The sequence below is a fragment of the Canis aureus genome, chromosome 8 (genome assembly GCF_053574225.1).
Source record: "Canis aureus isolate CA01 chromosome 8, VMU_Caureus_v.1.0, whole genome shotgun sequence".
In the NCBI taxonomy this organism is placed as follows: Eukaryota; Metazoa; Chordata; class Mammalia; order Carnivora; family Canidae; genus Canis; species Canis aureus.
Genome location: NC_135618.1, coordinates 14,168,583 through 14,177,531, shown reverse-complemented (window position 1 = coordinate 14,177,531; position 8,949 = coordinate 14,168,583).

Here is an 8,949-nt window from a genome sequence, read left to right as displayed (position 1 = left end):
GTCATACTTTGTGTCAGATCCTCTGGCTCTAGCAGTCAAAAAGAAACTATTGCCTGTCATCAAAGAACTCCAGTTGGGAAAGATAAACCAGTACACAAGCAAATCCAAAAAGTCTAAAAGCTTCTATGAGGGCTATCTTGTTGTATAATCAAGACCAAATGTAGAATTATACCGCCTCATGTCTTCCAAGTGCCATATTAGGTATATTTGTAAGTCCCCTTGTTGGTAGCTGAGGACGTATTTTCCATAAAAATTAACCCATACGTAGTGATTAGATCACTCAGACTAGACAAATATTTGTTTCTTTTGTTTATTTTCAGTCAATACTGTTTAATTTTTCTCCATATTTATGTTTTAATTTTCCATAATCTTAGAATTACTATGTGAAATAAAATATTCTCTGCTAAAATGAGTGGGAAATATCAGAAAGGGAGACAGAACATGAGAGACTTCTAACTCTGTGAAACGAACTAGGGGTGGTGGAAGGGGAGGTGAGAGGGGGGTGGGGGTGACTGGGTGACAGGCGCTGAGGGGAGCAATTTTATAAAAAAATTATCTGCTATACATTTCACAAACATAAAATATAACAAACATTCTGAACAATTATCAGAGACACAATATTTAAAATGAAAGGGAGTACCTGGATGACACAGTCAGTTAAGCGTCCAATTTTTCGTTTCAGTTTAGGTCATGATCTTAGGGTCATGAAATGGAGCCCCATGTTGGGCTCTGAACACAGTGAAGACTGTATCCTCCTCCTGTCCTCTTTCAGCTCTCTCTCAAATGAGTAAAAGAAAAGAAAAGAAAAGGAAAGGAAAGGAAAGGAAAGGAAAGAAAGGTACACTGTATATTAACTATATAGGATTTAAATAAAAATTTATAAAATAAAATAAAATGAAATGAAAGGTAATGAAGCATAGTCCTTAGCTTAGAGTAGCAGTTCTCAAACTTTTATAGTACACTCTTAAAAATTATTGAGAACCCCAAAAAGCTTTTGTTTATTTAGATTATGTCAATATATACCATATAAAAATTAAAACAGAACAAATTAAGTACGTATTTACTTATCTAAAAATAGTAACAATAAGCCCATTTTATGATAATATACTCAGTCTATGGAAATGACTGTATTTTCTAAAACAAAGAAAATTAGAAGAGTGGCATTATTTTACATGCTTTGCAAATTTCTTTTATGTCTAGCTTAATAGGAAATAGCTGGATTTATATTTACTTCTGCATTTAACCAATTGTGACATACTGTTTCGGTTGAGGTATATAAATAAAATGTGGTCATGTATGTGGTTGGAAAAGGGAGAATTTAAAAGCTTTTCAGATAATTATGAATACTCATCTTTGATATTACACCAAAGATTGAGAAGTTTTAAGTTTCCTAAAGGTTAGTTGCATTGTATAATCTGAAATCGTATCAACGGCTATACATATTCTATCACATTAAAATCTATAGATCTGTCTTGCATTTTCAATGGATCTTTTACCCATGGATGACTGTAACATCATGCATTTATTGGTAGTTTGGAAAATATTGGTTCACTGACTTATGCATATATTCCAAAAGTTGATACATCTCATTATACAATATCAAAAAATCATGTTTGTTAAAGTCACTGTTAATCTCATCAGAAAAGTATTCAAATACTGGTACTGGTAAGCTGTCAAGCTTACACTGGTGGAGAGAAATTTCCCAAAATTCTGATTTTCACTGGATGGCGACTTCCTCCCACCACCTCCACCCCCAACCCTATCACTGATGGCAATGCAGTGGCTGGAAGCGGGGGGTTAGGGGAATTGGGGGTGATAAGGGCCTTTTCTTTATCTGTGGACTCTGAAAGTTGGCTTACTTTTCCATTGCCACCATTTGTTAGCAATAGCAACCTTATCAGAAATCCTGAATATATTTGGAATCTTATAGAAGCAATTCAAAGAGTGGTTTGTCGGGGTTCTTCCACCCTATTCATCTGTACAGGATATAAGCTACCAACTCACCATATGATGGATCCTAAGGCAGCATCTTGAGGGATCCGAAGTTTGTACTATTTATTGCTTCTGAGTTTTTTTTTTTTTTAATTTTCTGATCCATTGTGGAAGAGAATATGTTCTCATAGCCTCTCTTCTCCTGAGGCAACCAACAAACTTTTTAAATTTTTCTGAAATTTCCTTTTTTTCCTGTAGTAACCAGAAGAAATACAAATAAAAGACACCTTGAGGTGCCTGGTTAAGCGTCCCACTCTTGGTTTCAGCTCAGGTCTTGATCTCAGGATCCGGCCCTGAGTTAGGTCTCTGCGCTCAGCAGCGAGTTTGCTTGAGATTCTCTCTCCCCATCTTCCTCTGTCCCTTCCTTGCTCATGCTCGTGTGAACTCTCTCTCAAATAAATTTCAATCACAAGAGCCAGGAAGACCTCTGGAACAGAGAGAGGTAAGGAGATGTAAGATCAGTCTGAAGAACTGAAGATGTGTTTTTGAGATTAGCATTAGCAATAATGATATGGGCAGAAATTGCAGAATTGAATTGTACTCTCATCTTATGAATTTTTCCCTATGTCATTCTTACTAGATTGATACTAGGGTGAAAAAGTGGAGATTAGAGATAAAAGGCCCCTCAGTTAAGTGATCAGATTCCAAAAGTTTCCACCATGTTCCTGTACTCCAGGGAGACATTATTAATTTAGTTTCCCTATAATTATCCCTTCTTCATTCTGAACCTTAGAGTTCAGGATACAGATTGGCATATTCCAAAATTTGCTTTAGGTATAGGTACTCTTTCTACGACAGAGACAGGCTAAGAAGTTCCAGTGTTCTCCAGGGATCACTAAATGCTAGAACACCCTGTTTTGCTAAAACTTTGCAAAAGTGAGCCCGCAGCAATGGCATCATCTAGAAGCTTGATAAAAATGCAGCATCACAGGGTCCATCCCCAGACCAACTGAAAGATCCCTAGATGACTCATAAACATGTTGAAGTTTAAGAAATACTGCTGAAGATGTGTGTTATATCCCTCATCCCTATGAATTTGTATTGATCAACCAGAGGCCTTGTTTCAGGGCACAAAATTAAGGTTCATTTAGAATGATGTTTTATTATTGTTAAAAACAATATTTTATTATTTTAAAAATGATTGCATTACTTAAAAGACAGAATGGTGAAAACCCGTGTGGAAAACTAATATATTTGTTTTTCCAACTTAGTCCTCGAACAGATTTGGAATGAGATTTAACAGATTCCCTATCTGATTGATAGGCAACATATCAATCTGGGGTCCTATAATACTGTCAGAACAAAATGACTTTACTTTTCTCTCAGGCAAATATCAACAAAAGTGATTTTCAAAGTGTAGTACCAGATTCATTATTATCTTCTGATTCATATAAGCAGACTATTTAAGGTTTTATTTCTCTAGCGACTGTGGTAAGCTTCCCTAATTGGAAATCCAATCAGCCTGTATCTGTGTCTTCATATACGAAAATGTAGATGACCATCCAATGTGATACCAAAAGAATTATTCTAATGGATATTTAAAAAAAAATACCTCAGCAACGATGGTAAAGCTCATATTCAATCATCATTTTGAAGTAAATAAAAGAGAGATAATGTCTGACTCTAAGATCATGCCTACTTCTTGCTAAAGTTGGCTAAGAACCTACCTGACACTGTGGTATGCCCAGGTGTCTTTTAGACTCTCAATTTATTTTTATTACTCCTCATATTAATATTTTGACAATGATTAGCTTCATTGCCCAGAAATGGCTGATTTTTAAAAATCAGCAGATGCGCAGCCCGGGTGGCTCAGCGGTTTAGCGCCACCTACAGCCCAGGGCGTGATCCTGGAGACCTAGGATCGAGCCCCACATCGGGCTCCTTGCATGGAGCCTGCTTCTCCCTCTGCCTGTGTCTCTGCCTCTCTCTGTCTCTCTCTGTCTCTCTCTCTCTCGATTAAATAAATAAAACCTTTAAAAAAATAAAAATAAAAAAATAAATATCAGCAGAAAGACAATAAAGTCTCTTTGTAATGTAGTATATGGACTGAATCCTGGAACTGGTAAAAGACATTGGCAGCAAATCAATGAACTGAATGAAATCCAAAATTTGGTTAATAGTAATGTACCACTGTTGGTTCTTAGTTTTGAGAAATGTACTATGGTGAAGTAAAATGTTAAGTTTAGGGAAAACTGGATGAGGGTATATAGGAACTCTCTGTATTATTTTTGCAACATTTCCACAAATCTAAAATTATTCCAAAATAAAATATAAAAAAAAAAACAACTCTGCCTGGACCTTCACTTAACAAAGCTGTTGAAGTAATACCAGATAAAAGAAACTAAAAAACTGCTCTTCACCAACCCAGGCTGCCCATTTGTTGGGTGGAGCAACATTGTTTAATTTGTTTTCTTGGGATGCCAGCAAGAGATGACTACTAGCAGTCACCAAGCACATTTGCTAAATATATGGGGCAGGCGATTAAAGCAGGGAAGGTGCTTCCTTTACTCTTCATTCCTTGAACTTTTATGTATAGTTTCTACTTGAGTACTTTGTACTTGGTGATATGTTGTTTTAATAATAATCCTCAAATCATTTCATGGATGACTGTTCCCATCCACCCCCGCCCTCCTCCAGAGAGCACTTAATGCAGTGCACTGCAGGAAATAGGCATTCAGAGCTTGGATTTCTCTGACTAACTGACTGACTCAATGTGCTACCTGTAATTATATTTTAAAATTTAATCAGGGCGGTTCCAGGAACTCAAGGGGATAAAGTCAAAATTAACTATTCAAGTTAGGTTTGCATAAATTGTCTAGAATGAATAGACTTCATCAAAACTTGTCAAAATGCAGAATTTGTCAGTGGAAACCAGAATATCAGAAATTTAAATCATCCATTTGAAATATACTCAAGACTGAAGGTGAATAGTTCGTGGTGAAGTTAACATTTCTAAAATAAATTTGGGGTTGAAGAAAAAGTTACCAGTCTTATTTCTTCCATGCTTTTTGTTTTATTATCTTTTGCTTTTTAAGGTAATCAAGGATCACAAATATTATCTTGCTCTGTGGCTGTTGATATATGTTGAGAAATTCTGAAAAAGGTGTGTAATAGAAGGAACCATTTATCTCTCTGATATTCCTCAGTAGTATTTTTGTAAACAGAAACCAAAGCTACTTAAAAATATCAAGAATTATGATACATCGAACATTAGAGATTTTCAAAATGTTTCTAATATATCATCTCAGACCTTCTAAAATTCTTATAAATAGATGTAAGATAGGAATCATCACCATTATTCCAGTGGGAAAATGGAATTTCAAAGAGATAAAAAAACAGCACCCAGATAAACTACAAATTATTTCAACTAATCATGAATCATGCCTTTAAATTCCTATTACTTAAAGTAAATTATTAAATGAACACAACCCCATATGTCTGTGTATAACTCATTTCTTTTTCTTGATTCTGCAGAATGATCAGGAACAAAGCACTTGATGAAGTGCAACGTGTATCTTTTAAGAGTCAGACACATGAAGTTTGAAGTAGTGAATGTAAAAGCAATATTTGTTTTTCATTGAATTATTTCAACCCATTTGCTCTTGCACATGGGGTAGAACTTGATACAATTTTGGCAAAATGAATTTAAGCCAAAAATATATACATTTGATATATTGTTTCCCATATATGTAATTAAACTAGGGAGACTTACCTCAAGGGTTCCCAATTATAGAAAGTGGGAAAGAATTATCTTTATGATTCCCTGAGGTGAGGTAATAAATTGAAAATTACTTGGTTAACACAATTACAAAATTGTTGGTCCAGAGACCAGGAGAATTATTGATTTTTCTTTCAAGTTTCTTTCTCAGAAATAAAAAACTTTTCTCATTTGTGGGAAGGTTTAATATTTGAACTGCTAGAAATCTGTGCCTTCTAGCTTTGTACAAAATGAGGATGCACCTTGAGACATGTCCTTGCAAGGGGCTCTGTATAGTTCTCTGATGTGAAGGGAGCCACTTCTTTTGACATCTTACCTTAGCAATGTACCCCAAAGCCTCTTGGTGTTGGGCTCCCATCATTTGGGTTGTAGTCCTCTTGGGAAGGTACCAGCAATTTAGTCAATTTTGGCTTTTTTCTCTGGTGTCTTCTGGAAAATCTAAACATCTTGCTACCCCAGTTGGTGCTATTTCTCTTTGTTTTCTAATTTCTGTTTTTCTACCAAGAGCAGATTAGCAAGTCTATTGCTTTAGTAGATGTCTAACCAATGAGATGCTTGTATCTTTTTCTTGAAGGCTTTTCTTGTCAATACAATTAATTTGATCGGATTTTCTAAGTTGGTTTGTGGGAGGGGAAGAGGCACATCATTTGCCCCAGGGACTCCCTTCATGTTCCTCTACTATAAGTAAGTGTGTGCATGTGTGTGTGTGTGTGTGCCCACACGGGCACACATGTACAATGCATGGGGTTAGAGAGAAGGAAGGGAGATGGATGCTTGGAAGAGCATAACCAGTTCTGCTGCATCTCATTTAAACCACTGGTTATATTTAGATGTTGGAGGTTCCTTGATGCTCTTTGTCTTCAACTTTGGACCTTTGGTAGCAATTCTGAGAACACAGGGATAGGATAGTTTACCACCCTGATATACTGAACATGAGAGATGAGGGAAAAGTTGAAGATGATTCCCCATCTCTGACCTAGAAAATGAAGGGATGGTGAGATAGGGAAAAGTCAAGAAAGGACTAGATAGGGTGGAGAGGAGGCCCTGACTTCAAATTTTTGTTTTTTGAAATGTGAGGTACTTTTTGAACATCCAACTGGAATTACCAGATAGGTAGTTGGACATGTGACTTGGTGCTCTGAGAAATACGAGCTGGAAGTAGAAATTTGGGTGTTGTTAGTATATACATAATAATTGAAGGCATTGGGCAGCCCGGGTGGCTCAGCGGTTTAGCGCTGCCTTCAGCCCCGGGCGTGATCCTGGAGACCCGGGATCGAGTCCCATTTCGGGCTCCCTGCATGGAGCCTGCTTCTCCCTCTGCCTGTGTCTCTGCCTCTCTCTCTCTCTCTCTCTCTCTCTGTCTCTCATGAATAAATAAATAAAATCTTTAAAAAATAATGGAAGGCATCAATATGCATGTAACCAACTAGAGAGGATATAACATGAGAAGAACAGTAGGTCTGGAACTGATCTTTGAATAATTCCAACAGTTAAAAGTTGAATAGAGGAGGATAAGTTGGCAAAAGAGACTGAGGAAGAATAGTAGAAGAAAAACAGCATGTATGGCAGAACAGAACCCAAGAGATGAGGAGAGTCATCAACGTGTTAGATGCTGCTGAGAGATCACGTAAAGTGAAGACTAAGTGTCCATTGGGTTTAACAACCTAGAGACCATTGGTGACTTAGTGACAGTTATTTCAGGGGAGTGGAAATGGAAGTTAGATTGAAGTGGGTCTAAAAAGCAGTGTGTAGTGAGAAAAGGAAGACAGAGTAGATAAATTCTTTCCCAGTTTATTTGTGAAGGGGAAGACAGTGACAGGGTGGTGGCTGGGGAAGGAGGCAGGGTTGAAGGAGAATGTTTCAGAGGTGAAGCGACTGAGTGTGTTTGAAAGCTGATGCAAAGGATCCGGTACAGAGGGCACTAGGAATTGAATACTTGAGAGAAGGCACTTGGGGTGGGATCCAGAGCACAGGAAGAGAACCAAAATAAGATAGGAAAAAGGAAAGTGAGAAAGGGTTGGTGCAATTTTACACAGATGTGTAGGTTTCAGTTTGGGAAATTGAGAGAGTTTCTGACCTGTTGAGGTAGTAGACATGAGGTCATAGGGTGAGATTTTAGGTAGCTGAAAACAAAGACTATTCATTATTATTGCTTTATCATCATTGGTAGAAACCCTTAGATCCCAAATTCCATTTGACTTAAGGCATTTTCCGAGGTAACCTGTCTCTCACCCTCCAAGACATCCTCACATATTATTCCAAACATACTGAAATAGCACAGTTACTTTTCCATAGCCAGGAATATCATTTCACTCATTAATATGCATCCCAACAAAACTAAACCCTTAGAAACTACGGAGGAGGAAAATATATTTCAGTGACTTTAGGAGCCTTAAGCCTTAATTATCATTAAGATCACTCAGCTTTGACCCTGGATCTTAAACCCAGTCCTTATTTTCATGACCACAAAAAAAGTCAATTTGTAATAAAAACTACAGTAATAAGTTTGGATTTTCAAGCATCTTCCCATATAAATAAAGTAGCCATTTGGAAACTCCTAAACAAACATATAACATATCTCATTATATAACGTTTACTGAGTGACCAACATGCTTAGAAATCCTAAATCAGTTTTATCTAGCATCAGTTTCAATTGGACTTACAGACTTGGGTGAGTAGGCAAATTATTTAAATTCCCTTTAATGAAAGTCAGTTTTGGAGTAAATGAGTGGAGACTCTCTGATACATGACTGATTAGTAAACCTTGTAGCTCTGATCCTAGGAAATTAGACTGACTGAAAATGTAAATACTGACTCATGAACCAGTTGGATTCATTAATTAGTTCTAGTTCCCTGTATTAAGTGGGGCAAAAAATTGTTTTTCAGAAAGTTCAAGGCTTCTTCCTGCCTTCCCTCTAAACTAAAAGGCAGCCCCCCTTCCTTTTTTGGTCACTTAAATTAAGTAACCCCTTTGGACTCATATATGATTATTTTCTAATTACCAAGCTCTTATGTGAGAAAGCATATTCATGGATCCTTGAGTGGATTTGGATTTGTGTTTATTCTCTTTGCCCCCATTTATTTATCAATTCCTTAAGGGTCATTCTCAATTACAGTGGTTTAGAATTATGCCTTATTTCCTGATGATTAATTCATCAAGAATCCCACCATAATGAAAACAGTCATGTTTACATGCATTTTACTATTATACTTCTCACTGACTATATTATTTTAATGAC